The sequence below is a fragment of the Medicago sativa genome, chromosome 7 (assembly GCF_051527215.1).
Source record: "Medicago sativa cultivar Bolivia chromosome 7, Bolivia_mono, whole genome shotgun sequence".
Lineage (NCBI taxonomy): Eukaryota > Viridiplantae > Streptophyta > Magnoliopsida > Fabales > Fabaceae > Medicago > Medicago sativa.
In genome coordinates this window covers 103,814,602-103,829,021 of record NC_140755.1, presented here as the reverse complement: position 1 = coordinate 103,829,021, position 14,420 = coordinate 103,814,602, and the positions used below count along the sequence as shown (strand labels likewise).

The 14,420-nt window shown below is 31.9% G+C and overlaps 1 long non-coding RNA gene across 2 annotated transcripts; it reads left to right on the top strand.

Annotated features, from left to right (window-relative positions):
* The first annotated feature begins 10,092 nt into the window (after positions 1 to 10,092).
* Positions 10,093 to 14,006, top strand: LOC146911638 (uncharacterized). 2 transcript variants are annotated; one of them, XR_015020233.1, is made up of 6 exons: positions 10,093 to 10,877; positions 11,207 to 11,263; positions 11,519 to 11,575; positions 11,749 to 11,895; positions 12,094 to 12,183; positions 13,452 to 14,006. It is a non-coding gene; the product is annotated as an uncharacterized LOC146911638 (long non-coding RNA). The 2 variants fall into 2 exon arrangements; XR_015020234.1 differs by lacking the exon at positions 11,519 to 11,575 and having other exon boundaries at positions 10,094 to 10,877.
* The last annotated feature ends 414 nt before the right edge of the window (positions 14,007 to 14,420 follow it).

Genomic DNA, 14,420 nt, shown 5'->3' with positions numbered 1-14,420 from the left:
TCAAGCCATTTGATATATCTCTGATCAATTGCATCTTTCTCTGCATTTTATTTCAATGTTATTTGTAAAATTCACATGTAAGGGTATTTTAGTCATTTCCTATGATAAAATCTCTTTCAATCTTTAAAAATTTGTTTGAGTCTTTTCAAATAGTGTGAATAAGTCTTCATTTCAATTCTATGTCAAAGTCCATTTTAAAAATTGCATTTGAAGTCATTTTGAGTCAGTTTTGCCCATAGGGGCATTTTGGTCTTTTCATGTGTCAAAACTCTGTTTAAGTTCTTGAAATTGTCTCGGAGTCTTTTAATTTTGTTTGTATAAGTTCTTGCCTTAATTTCCTGTTAAAATCCATTTTAAAATCGCATCTGAGTCATTTTAGTCGTTTTAGCCCCCAGGGGCGTTTTGGTCATTTCACATAATATTTTTGATTCGTCTTAATCTGCTTTGTTGTTTTTAATCGTCTCGCTTTACGTTAATTTTCAATTTACTTTTTTCAATTCAATTTTAGTTTTAATTTTCATTTTAGTCCTCGCACTTTTATTATTTGCATTTTAATTCCTTTTTTAGTTTGTTAGAGTCCAAGTGCCACGTGTCCAAATGCTATTGGTCCTTAAGAGTTTGTTACAAGTCTAGTGCCACATGTCCCACTCCAATTGGTCCAAGGCTTACCACATCACCTATATAAGTCAAACCCATGGACAATTAAACATTCAATCATTTTTCCACAAAAAATTCCTAAAAATCACAAAACCATTTTTTCTTTTTCCCTCCTTCTCCTTCACGTAACAAACTTCTCCACCACTTCCTCCACCACAACAAACTCTCACCACCACCCAAAACCACCCTAACTAACTCCTCTAACCTCCATAACCACCCTAAACCACCACCACAATTCACCTCTAACCACCATAACCTCCACAAAATCTCCACAACAACCACCATAATCGATCCATTGATCCAAATACAAGCTTCAATTTCAAGATCATCACAACCTTGCTGCTTCCTTCGGAGTGGCTGCATCCGCAAGCTCACAAACTCTCGCAGATCCTCACACATCAGGATTCACCAATCACCTCTCGACACATCAATCGGAGCTCAAATCCGAGAACGAAACGGCAACGTAAGCGGTGCAAAAGCGAATCTGTTCGGATGATTCGAAACCGCATTTCCACCTCCATTCTCCGATTGAAACGCAAGCTGTAGAAACAACGGAACCGTACGTGAATTCGAGAGGAGACCGCAGCAAGCGAATTGAACTCGTAACAACGGTAACGAACTCGGATCGTGTGTAGCACTTTCAAGGCTGTTCGTGAATCGTACATAGCACTGTCAAGGCTGTTCGTGAAGCTGTTCTTGAGGTTGTGCGCGACACTTTCGAGGCTGCACGTGAATTCAAGAGGTAACATGCTTTCTTCCTTTCTCCTTCCGATCTGCGCTGCTGCCATTGCTCTTATGTGAATCTGAGTTCATGAAATGGATTTTAATTCCTTCCATATTTCTTCTTTGTTGAATCTGCACTGTGTTCTTCGTTATTGTATGAATCCGAATGCATGTTTGAGAGAAAGAGAGCTTGGTTTGATCATTTTAGGAAGAAGCTTGTGAACTAGTCGAAACAGGGAAGAAAGGGTAGTGTTACGGCTGAGTTTGTTTAATTCTTGTTGGACCGGTTCGGTTGAACCGACCCGTTCCTGAACCGGTCCAGCCTAGTTAACCCGCTCCAGGCCCATATTTTTCTCTTTTCTGTTGTTTCTCTGCAGTTTTGCTGAATACACCCCATCTGCATGCTTACCATACCCCCCTGTTTGACTCAAAATTCATAATAAAATCCCAAAAAATTCGTGCATTTATTTTCTTGTTTTCTTGATGAATTGTGATATATTTTGCATATTAATCTTGATAAAATTGCGTGAGAAATATTTTGTGTTTTTGGTAATTCAATGTGGTTCAATTCTTGTGCAAATTTTGTTAAAACTTCCAAATTTTTGTGAACTTTTTTTTCTTGACTAATTTTGGTACTTGAGGCTCAACTTTTGGAATGTATGTGCTTGTTAAATCCCTTTCAAAAAACATACGTGTTGTTTCTTGCACTCGATTTTCGTTTCTTCCCTCTCTTGTTTTAGTGTTCTAATGGATTTTAGGAATATATGAAACTTTATGTGTTTAATGCTTCTTGATCTTTTATGTGTTAATTTTCACCCTTCAAAAACACTCCAAATATATGCTTGGTGCAATTTTTTCCTTCTTTTATATTTCTATGTGAATTTGCCTCTTGTGTGTTCTATGTTCCTATACTTTTTACCATTTCAAGTGCTTATAAAAACTCTCTAAAAATTCTATGTGATTGTATATACTTCTAGGGCATTTTGTTAGTTTTTGTTTTCTTGTTTTTTTCTTTTCTACCATTTCTTTTATGCAATATTTCCATCATTTCATGCATTTTTGTCCACTAACCCCTTCATTTCCTTCTTGTGTTTTTTAGCTTCATTTTCCTTACCATTTAAAATTCATGCAAGATTTAGAATGTAAAACTTAGGATTCTTCTTTGTACTTTACTTTCATGTCATTTACATTTCTTGCAAGACCATAGAATGTATCTAGGCCAATGATGTAATAAGGACAATGGACTCTAATGATGTACACCGACACAAGCACCGACACATGCACACACATCACTTTAGGTATATAGCTAGAATATGCATGTTTAGATGTATGTTTAGGATTGTATGTTTAGATGAATGTTTAGGCTTTATACTTAGAAAAATCAATTTTCCAAAAAAAATGTGAACAACCTCACTCAAACCATTTTCTAATAAACCTTGGGATCAAAATCCCATTGTATTTTCCTTTTCTTTTTCTTAATCAAACTTTAATGAACTTTAATCATGTTTAGACCACATTTTGCAAATGACTAATTCAACCCCACTTTTTACAATCTCATGCCCTTGAGGCCTCTTTCTATTCTTCAAATTCCAATTTTCAAACTTAAAATCAACCAACAAAAAACAAAAACATTTTTGAAAGAGAACTACGGTGGATTTGATCCCTTAAACGGGTACGTAGGCAAGGAACAAAATTCCTTCAATTCAACTAAAATAAAAATCCAAACACATCCTTCTCCCTCCAATTCTTCACTTAGAATACCTTTAGGCCTAAATAAACACTTTCAAATAGCATTTAAAAATAAAGCGCGCGCGTAGAAATTAAAGACGGTTCCTATAGGTTACTATAGTCGTTATGGGTGCCTAACACCTTCCCGTAGCGAAAACAACTCACGGACCTCGATTCTCAAGGGTTTTGCTTACTTTTTCCCTTCCCAAGAAAAAATAAGATATCACCGGTTTAAAAGGTTCAAACGTAATCAATGTTTGACACCCGAAAACCAAGATACAACATATCTTTTTACATCTCCCGGCCCATATTAACAACTGAACCGGTCCACTATAAAAAAAAACTATAATCGTAAATATTCTAAAAAAAGAAACTATAATCTTTTTTTTTTTGACAAAGAAAGAAACTATAATCATAAATAAAAACTAATCATCACTTTTATAATTCAAGAAAGTATAACAATTTATAGATTTGTTTCTAGATTCAAAGGGTTCAAAAGAAAAAAACTTTGTATTTGTCAAAAAAAAATAAAACTTTGCAAAAAAAAAAAAAAACTTAAAAATAATAAGTATCCTACCTTTTCTCTAACCAACTGTTGATTCATTTTAATGACTTGACTTTGCTTATATTTGGATCATTAAAACGTGTTATTTTTCAATTATGTAAATAATTATTTAGATGAATGTTTATGATTAGGTGATAATATTAGGACCGCCTTAACTAAGCAGATCACTTGTCTTTAAAAGACGAGACATGTAAGAAGGGTAACCATATAGCGTTTACAAGAGTTAATCTATTTCCTCTATACCAATTAAGTCTAAGAGATAACTAACTTGTTAATGACCATCCCATTGTCATGAACTCATATCATATATACTTGGAGGCCGAGTTTCTTTTGCAAGCGTTCCCCCTCCTTAGAGAAGGAGCGTACACCCAATCCCGATGAACCAGATCATCGGCATGAAGACTACACTTCCTGCTTACGAGGTATAATTTTGGTTAAATCTATTGGTATAACATGTTGATGCAACATGTTGATGCAAGAGCAATTTATTGAAAGACACCAACATTATGCTCATATACAAATGGATGCAAACACATATCACGTAAATTTAAACACACCAATTAAACTACAAATAAACGTAATAATGTAGTATTATTTTTTTAGGCAAAAAGGATAAATATATTAAATAAAATAAAAAGATACAAAGATTGGTGGGGACATTAGACCCGACCCAGTTACAACCAAAACAAAAATACATCATGAAAATACAAACTGGGTTTGACCAGCCCTAATCAATCTTAACAAAATACACACTTATCACGGACGCAACCTAGCGAACCCGCGTACGGTCGCGAAACCAAGTTACAAAAAAGATGAAGAGTGAGCATCCATTCAGATAAAAAAAGGTTAAGAGTTGGCGAATGGATCAACCGTTAACACAGTATCAAGATCCACGTACCAGCAACCTCATGAACAAAACAGCAGGCATAATAGCTCTTTCGAGCATAACGGTACCAGAGAGGAAGCAGTCTTGACACCGTGATACCTGCATATTTCAACAGACCTGAAATATCAGAGAATCAAGCACAAGACCACCAACACAACCAGTTTCAGATGTGTTTGAACCCAGATCAAGGGATGAGTCCAACACACGTTAGTAACCAAACAGCCATTACGGGTTTAAAGAACCATACCCTTTCAGGTTTGCGAAATAGAACCACCAAAACAGGTCACAACTGTTACCATGCCCTCCAATCTCTGATCAACAACACAGAAAACATAAAAACATAGCACTATACAAATAGAACAACAAATACGAACAGGCTAACAAAACCAAAAAACACAGGAAAACCAAGAAGACGGAAGAGCCATCGACGGCGGAAGAGTGAGCTAGCCCCACCGGCTGGGAAGGAAGAAGCTTGAGGTCGTGAAAACAGTAAAAAACCCAATCGAAATCGGATCTAAAACTGGATGCAAAAACGAGCAACCAACAGACATGAGCGAGCGAAACCATCCCCTACCACGCCTCTAGAGAAAACGACGGAGGAGAGTGATAGCCATCGGAGGAAAACCCAAAAAACCGAAGGAAGATGTACGACATTGGTTTTTTTTTTTTTTTTAAAGAAAAACAATTTTCCAGCGGTAGTTAACTACCGTTCACGAAACCGGCAGCAGTGAACTACCGCTGGAAAATTGCTTTTCTTTACAAGCCTACTTGTTTCTGCAACTTTTTCATTTATTTAATTAATTAATAATAATTAATGTTTTTGTTCTCTCATCGTTAGCAGCAATTCTCCCTTGTTCTTAACAGAATACTCATCAACCTTCTTCTGTTTAGGACGACCAGGAAACTTGTGCCGCTAGATAAACTCGACCATGATAAAATATATAATGAACTGGAACAAAAAACTACAACTTTTTATTATATACTCCCTCCGTTTCAAAATGAGTGCCGCTTTAGCCAAAAAAAATTGTTTCAAAATGAGTGTCGCTTTCAGTTTCCAATGCAATAATAACTTTTTCTTTTCAATTGTACCCTCCAATTAATACTCTGCACACTACTTCCAAAGTATTACTTTTAAAACTAACCAATAGTTAATAAGGATAATTTGGTAAAATAATCATTCTCTTTCTTTTAATCATTGCATTTCTTAATATGTGTGTAAACACCTAAAACGATACTCATTTTGAAACGGAGGAAGTATTTTTATTTAAAATATGTTTTTACATCTTCAGCCCATATTAAAATAAGAGTTCTGGTATGCTCCATTTAGGGGTTTGGATGCAAGACATGTGACAAATTAACATCCAAGGGTTGTGATTTTGATTTAAGAAATAAACATTTACTTAATTAATTAAAAAAAACATAACGCTTTGTGCCTGTCTCTCTTCCTCTTCGCTCAACGTCACTGCCTCTCCACCGTCACCTCCATCGCCATTCGCCACCGTTGAAACCTGAATCTTCATCTCCAAACTATGATAAGCTTCAAGTGAGAGAAATTCCCTTCCATCTTATTACTTTCAGAAACCAATGAAAATCTCTAACATCTGAACCCTTTTATGTTTCTTACACAATTCATTGTTTTTAAACCCTTTGAATGTCTATGTAACGATATGGGTTAAAATAATTGGTAGGTCTTAAACATATTTAAGCTTATAGGTTAGAATAGCAATGAACTCAATGAGTCTCCCCACTATTATTTCTTCCTTCTTGAGGATTTCTACTATACTTTATGGTGGAGTTGGTGGTGATTCATGAAGACTTCGAAAATACAATGTTATCCGTAAAAAAAAAATACAATATTATGGATTTTGACTATTGGTACACAAAGTATTAGAAAAATTCTATGATAATAGAGGAAATTAAATCAGACAATAATATTATATAATATATTATATTATACTTACTAAAAAGATGCTATGAATGTAAGACGAAGTAATTAACTCAAGAATGTCGTTATTTATGCATGATCAGGGTGTTAATTAACAATGAGCATGTTTGAGGAGAGATAGATTAGTACAGTTAAAATAAAGGAAAGTGGAAGAGGTGGAGTTTTCACATTCTTTCTTTCAATGCCTACATGCCTACATGCCACTTTATTAATTTTAATGTGCACGTTGATATGCTTGGCAATTAATAAAAAAAGTGTAACTTATAATTTGTGACTTATTTAACAGTACTTATTACTCCCTCCGGTCCTTAATATAAGAAAATTTTTAAAAAAAGTTTTGGTCCTATTTATAAGAAAATATCACAAATTTTAAGGTGTGGTTATTGTTTAAAAGACTTTTTTATCCCTTATTTAATGATTGTCTTTTTAATATTAGTGAAAGTATTTAAAGTTTCACAACATTCTATAAGGCTATATTTGTAAAAATATTTAAAAAGTTACAACAATTAATGATAGCATTGGTTTTGATGTTTTTTGGTTTTTCTTCTTATAATAAGGACCGGAGGAGTATTTTGTAGAGTGACATATAGGTAGATAGATAGGTATATACATGAGGAAATGATGGTTAGTCTTCCAAGGAGCAATTTTTTTTGTCTTCCTCAAGTTTTTTTTACTTAAAATATTAGTGAACGTTTTAATTTTGTATCATTAACATTACACATTAAATTGATATAGTGGAGATAAATAATGAATTTTAGAATAAGAGAGAGTGGAGAATAAGAGAGAGTGAGAATAAACTCTTTTAGAAGTGCCACATAGACATAATACTTGTATATAATTAACTCGAGTTTCCTTTACAAAGATAGATAGATAGATATAGGCCAATTGAACCGGTCCACTAACCTTTTTTTTTTTCTTTTGACAAAAATAAACGATATTCATTCATTCAAATTGATGGAGTACATCGATATAATACAATCCAAATTCGCTAAAAACAAAAAGGATGAATCTGTGAATAAACTCACATCATCAATGTTAATAGCATAAAACGGCAAAATACCTATGCCTACAAATATGATTAATATAACTATATTCAAGTCTCCGGAATACTCATGTCTCCGGATCTGCAACGTTGACGACGCCAAAGCCATTGTCATTGAACGGATCTGCACTTGCTCACAGCTAATCTTTATACCTGAATCAAATAAACACCGCACTACGACGGGAAATCAAAAAACACACCGCACAAAGAACCAATTGAACCGGTCCACTAACCATTTTAACAACTATAATCATAAAAAAAAACTAATAATCACTTTAATAATTCAAGAAGGTATAAATATTTATAGATTTTTTTTGGTGTCAGGGTTCAAACCCCGAACCTTACATATATCATACATTGTCCTTACCAACTGAGTTAATTTCATGAGACAAAAAATTATAGATTTGTTTCTAGAGTCAAAGTGTTCAAAAGAATAAAATTTTCTAAAAAAAATTAAAAATAATAAGTGTCCTAATTAAAATAACAATATCTATTACTACCAAAAAAAAATAAAATAACAATATATATTATTCTAGAATTTTTGTTTGCTAAAAAAAAAAAAAGATAACTTTTTTATGGCAGTAGGATACTAGATTAATGTAGAACATACATAAGGATTCTAGATAACATAAAAACAAGAAGTTTTTTTTTTCAAACAAAATTATTTAAATACCAAAAAATAAAATAGAAGGTTATTTAATACTAGAGAAATTTTATTTTGACAAAAGGATATTTTTTTTAAAGGAAGATGTGTTTATAGATTAAAATAAAGAAAGGAAAAAGAATAAAAATTGTTGAAAATATTATAAATGTCATGAAAAAAGGGAATTTAAATATTCTCGAATTTTCTTTTCTTTTTTAGTGTCTAAATAAATTTCTTAAGGGGAGTATTAAAATAATTATTAATTTTTTTGAATAAAAAATAATTATTATTTTGATAGTATTAGATATGAAATGTTTAATAAATTCTTAATTTATGATAATTATATATAAAGGGTAATTTTAAAATTAGAAAAAGTTAAAAGGGATTCCGTTTGAAAAATCTGCAGAGTTTTTTTTTTAGGAAAAAAATCTGCAGAGTTTGTGTGTATAGTGTGTATACACATTCAAAGAATTCATTCAAATAAAAATCGGAAAAATAACTAATTTCCTTATTGTAAAATCTGCAGAGTTTGTGTATATAGTGTGTATACACATTCAAAGAATTCATTCAAATAAAAATAAAAAAATAACTAATTTCTTTATTGAAAAAAACAGCTAATATATTCTAGAAAAAGTTAATTTAGTAAAATAGTTTAAAACATATCTAAACAGCGTAAAAATAAAAAAGGTAATTCAATAAACGATTCTTCCATTCATAATTTTTATCATTCAAGTTAGTATTTGATGTGAAATTTTTGTTAAATTCTTAGTAAAGGAATCTTAAATTTAAAAAGGTATTTTGAAATCAGAAAATAAAGTTAAAAGTATTAGTTATTACGTATACCGAATCTGTAAATTCATTGTAAAAAAAATCTGCAAATTGGTGTATATTGTATAAATTCAAAGGATTTAAACAAATAAAAATAGGAAAAAGGTTTAAAAATGTTCTAACTAGCATAAAAATAAAAATAAAGGTGATATAAATATTAGAAAAATATCACATCTGATTTTAGTTTCATTTTACTATTTGAAATTTTAAACTCTTAATTTACGGATCTTTATGAGCTCACCTCAATTGGTAGGAACATTGCATAATATATGCAGGGGTCGGAGTTCGAACTCCGACCCCTGCATATATTACTTATTTTTAAATAATTTTAATAAAAGATGAACTTTTTTTTATAAGAGACCTTTTAAATTACATGTGTGTTTATAAGTTGCTCGCATTCATTATTATTAACTAAATATAAGATAGATCATTCTCTCTAATTATTTACATTTTCCCTGGCAATGTCATACTACTGCAAGTATCCATTATTAGCAACTACTAGCATCCATTATTTGCAAAAACAAAGATATAGTTCATCCCTTATTAATAGATCATAGATCTTCTTTTGTAAAAACAAAGATATAGTTCATCCCTTATTAATTACTCTTAAAAAACTACACATCAAGACAAATGCATCAAGTTTTCAGGCACCTGCATATCTACCAACTTCTAAAACAAATCTAGGTTTTTGTTGGCCAAAAAAGAGGTAAAAAATAAAAGAAACTTACAACTTGGAAAAAAAACATCACGACATATGAATAACTATAAAACAAAAGTTAACACGAATGTGTACATGCAAACCACAAATGACAAAGTGAATGATCATCAAGCCAACCATATTCATGTTCCTCCAATTATAGGTTCTAAGAAATCATAATGAATTATTATATTTTTAAATAAGAAATTATAACATAACGTGTGGTCTAATTCTAATCAACTCGAGTATCTTAAACATGTGGTTAGAAATTAAGATTTTAAATTATGAGTATGTAAAATCCATGCTACAGTCTAGAAAATTTTGAAAAATATAATTAACAAAAATCAATCTATATATAAAAGTTGCCCCAAGCAAACAATTTCGCCCTAATTTTTCAGAAGCCCTAATGATTATAATTACTGTTTTACCCTATTCCAAACTTTAATTATGAAAAATAAAAAGAAAAATAGGGTTTTTCATCTGTTTGCGCTACAAACATGGTTGTTTCCGCTAAACCCTAACTGTTTTACCCTAATCCAACGCTACACTGTTATCCTTAAAAACAAACTTTTACGTTTTTTTCCCTGGAATCATGCACTATCTCATCCTCCCCACTTCCGAAGAAAAAATTCAAATTATTCATTCTCTCTGTTCACCAAGCTTATCCCTCTCTCAATATTGATTCATCATCCATCTTCTTCAATGTTCTCTCCACTCACTCTCCTCTCGGATCTCTCTCTCTCTCTCTCTCGCCGCAATTCCCTCCAAGGTTGTTGGTGTTTATTTTCAGTGTTACGGTTTTCTAGCTTCTGCAGAGATATTACTAATTAGCTTCTGATTGCATTTTGTGTCTTCTGTGTTACTAAACTTTGTTTTTGGCTTTGGGCAAATTTCTTTTGTTGTTCTGTTGCGAGTGGGTGTAATTTTTTAGCTAGGTAAATTAGATATCCTTCTTTACTTTCAATTCTTTTGCTTGCAAGTGACATGCAGTAGTTGTTGTTCATATTGTTGATTGTTGTCGGTTTCGTGATATTTTTATGCTAACCTGTTTTCTCTGGTTTTGTTTGGTGACGAATTGGAGTTTATTAGGAAATGAAGCAACACAAATTATTTGCTCAAAGGTAACGAAAATTGCAAGTTTAATTCAAATTATCTGCTCAAAGGTATGTGGACTTGCTTTCTTAATTTGTCTTTTATTGGAAGTTTAATTATGATCATGAGATGTTTGAGGAAATGTCTCAATCTGAAAAACTGATAGCAAATCTAGAACAACAACTTTGTAGTCGAATATTTATGCTTTTAAATCACATATATGATATTTGCGATTCTATATGAATCATATTTGCAGATTTCACGTTAATTTTGTCATCATTTTTGTACTTTGTTTGAAATGTAGTGGCTTATTTTCATAACTTCCTAGCTTCTTCTTTTTTGTAAAAGGATATCTCATAAATTGGGATTTTAAATTGTGTTTTTCTATATTACTTTGTAGGTTCATAAAGCTGTTGAGCTTACTAAACCTGAATTTGCATAGCACACACATGTAGAGGTATGCATATTTACTTTTCACTATTTTCTATTGAATTTGTAGTCGAATATTTATGCTTTTAAATCACATATATGATATTTGCGATTCTATATGAATCATATTTGCAGATTTCACGTTAATTTTGTCATCATTTTTGTACTTTGTTTGAAATGTAGTGGCTTATTTTCATAACTTCCTAGCTTCTTCTTTTTTTTTTGTAAAAGGATATCTCATAAATTGGGATTTTAAATTGTGTTTTTCTATATTACTTTGTAGGTTCATAAAGCTGTTGAGCTTACTAAACCTGAATTTGCATAGCGCACACATGTAGAGGTATACATATTTACTTTTCACTATTTTCTATTGAATTTGTAGTCTTATGGATTAGTTTTTGAGATTACTAAACCTGAAATTAATTTCCTCCACTGTTTGATGTCTATGTGATCACTTCATTTGATAAATACATGGTTGCATTTACTAAGCACAGCTGCATTTTGCAATTGTAGGATCTATGGGTCCTAATGAAAACTTTGGGTAGAGCACTGGTCTTTGTACCCATCTTTGATTATTTTTGCTGCTACAACAACAACAACAAAATGTGTTATATTGAGAGTTTCAAGCGACAATTGCGGTAAAGGGGCCTTCTCACCAAGGTACTTTACTAATGCAATCAACTATCCTATGTATATCAATTTTGGATTTCATGTTCGTGTTTTGTTTCACCATTGGGTTTGATATTTGCTGGTGCGATTGTATTGAAGCAACACAAGTGCGTATGTAATGGAGTCCTTATTTTTGTTCAAGCGAGTTGTTACCTTATCTTAACATGATAATTATGTCTAACTTTTCAGGTGCACCGTATTGAATGGCGCCTACAAAAGCTCATGACGGTGTCGTTGGTTGTGCAATGTACTCACGGAGAGACTATTTAACTAATCAAGGTATATGTAGTTACAATAAGATTTTGAATTATACCTGAAGCTAGAATCTCAAACAGCTATTAGTGAGTGATGATATTAAATCATTTTAATATATTGAAATAGTTGAATAGTTGCTGAGAATAATTGAACACTTTTGTTCAATGAATTGTTTACTCTGCAGAGGTTATTTATACGTTGATCACAATATCCTATGTTGATTCATATTTTGTTAAAAATGAGTTTTTTTTTTAATTCATGGGCAGCTCTCTTTTGAGTTCCAATTTATCCGCTTCTATACCACAACAACAACTAAGCCTTCTCCCACAAAGTGGGGTCGACTACATGGATCAAATTACGCCATAGTGCTCTAATGAGTTCTTTTTTAAATTAGGCCTTATTTACTTGATCTTCTGACTTAGAAAGTGCTACTGTACTTTATATTATACAGGATTTATTTAAACTCCAATAGAAAAACATATATAATAATCAAAATTATTGAATATCAATTTTAGTAAGTTTTGTCATTGTATTTTTGACATTCTGAATCTGTCTGTTTCATATCTGCTATTGTTATATATTACAAGGTACCTTTGAAGTTGTTGTGTGGTATCTGATTGGCTGAATGTGTAAATAGGGTCCTCTTAATAGTTATAAATTGTGATTGAAAATGTTACTAAGTCAATTGAGTTTTATTTTAATTTTTCCATAAATTGACAATATTGATGGGATAAAATGATGGAAGGATAAAAGTTTACAAAGAGGAAAATGAAAATGGGGGATAAAAATATGTTGCTTTATGACTTTATCAACCAAATATTGATGGGATAAAAGTTTACACTTTCAAGTTTGTTCGCTTTGTGACACATACCCAGAATTTGACACTTTCAATTTCGCTTAATTTTTCTTAAGGCATGTTTCTTTATCTTGATAAAGAATCAAATAGGTCATTGTGCGAGAAACAACTTTGAGAATATGCAGATGTGACCCTGGCTGGTATCTTGATTGTGAGATAGATATTATTAGCATCAACTCTTCATTTTGTTTTTAATGAATGGTTCTTTTGTTTATGAAATTGATTTGGTGTCGACAATAGTTCTTTTTGTGAGAGGTTTCTGAAAAGTGCAATTAAGGTTATGTTGATTTGTGTGTTATTTTTTAATGACTTATTTTTCCAATCGCGCCAGATCTGGAGTTTATTTACGATTGACAGTTCACATAGTCATGGTCTTCTCTTATCAGTTAATATCGGGTTGGATTCTATAGTTTTTGGTTGATTTCTTGATCTGCAGACAATGATTATGTTCCTACTGGATGCATCTCATCTGATTAGGTGTAGTCCTTTTGCCTTTGATATAGCCTGTCATCGAGTTGGAGTTCCTCAGTCTGAGTAGCGTGTTCCAGGTTTAGCTGTGTTGAGATATGCATATTGTTCCAAGATTTTGGTTGCTGTATTTTGAGTGGGGAGTTGATGTTACAATCAGTAGAGATGTGACTTGCAGACTATCCATTTCGGGCTATTTTTCTGTTCGCCACATTTGTTTGGACTGTTGCTGTATTTTGTGAGAGATGCCTTATAATTGTGCATCTCATGCTTTTTTGTGGCAGCAATTACCTTTGTTTGTTTAGTTTGCTAAGTTTTAGTGATCAAGTTTCTTTCAACTTAAGCATAAGAATATGTGTTTTGATAAAGTTGTGTGGTTTTGGTGTTATTACTCTCTTTTGTTAGAAAGATTGTAAAGGTGTAATTTGGTTCTCTGACCAACTTATTAGTGTTGAACTCTTCTGTAAACTATAGTTATGTTGTAATATTTTAATATATTTTTGTTACAAACTATATAAAGAAAAACCATCAATTCTCCTAAAAAAGAAATATTATTTTTGGCCAAGAGCACCACTACCTGATATTTATATCGACTGTTAAGGTGGTCTTGCCTTATGTTTTGCAAGGAGTAAATATAGTTTAGCTTATGAAAAATGAAGATTAATTTTACATGATCATATAATTTAATTTGTAAAAGGTACATAGAATAATGCATATCAGATCATCCTTTCCCTGAAAAAAGAGATCATCCTTATAGATTTTGTCAAGATTTATGTATATTTTTTGATTCATTCTTGCTATCCACTTCCTTATCATTAATTTAAATTTCGATTAATTATTGTTTGTGTGATCTGTCATTAACATCACATGTTTGTAGTCACAATTTTTATGTTCAATTGATATCCATAACCAATGTCACGTTTTTGCTCAAGCTGAA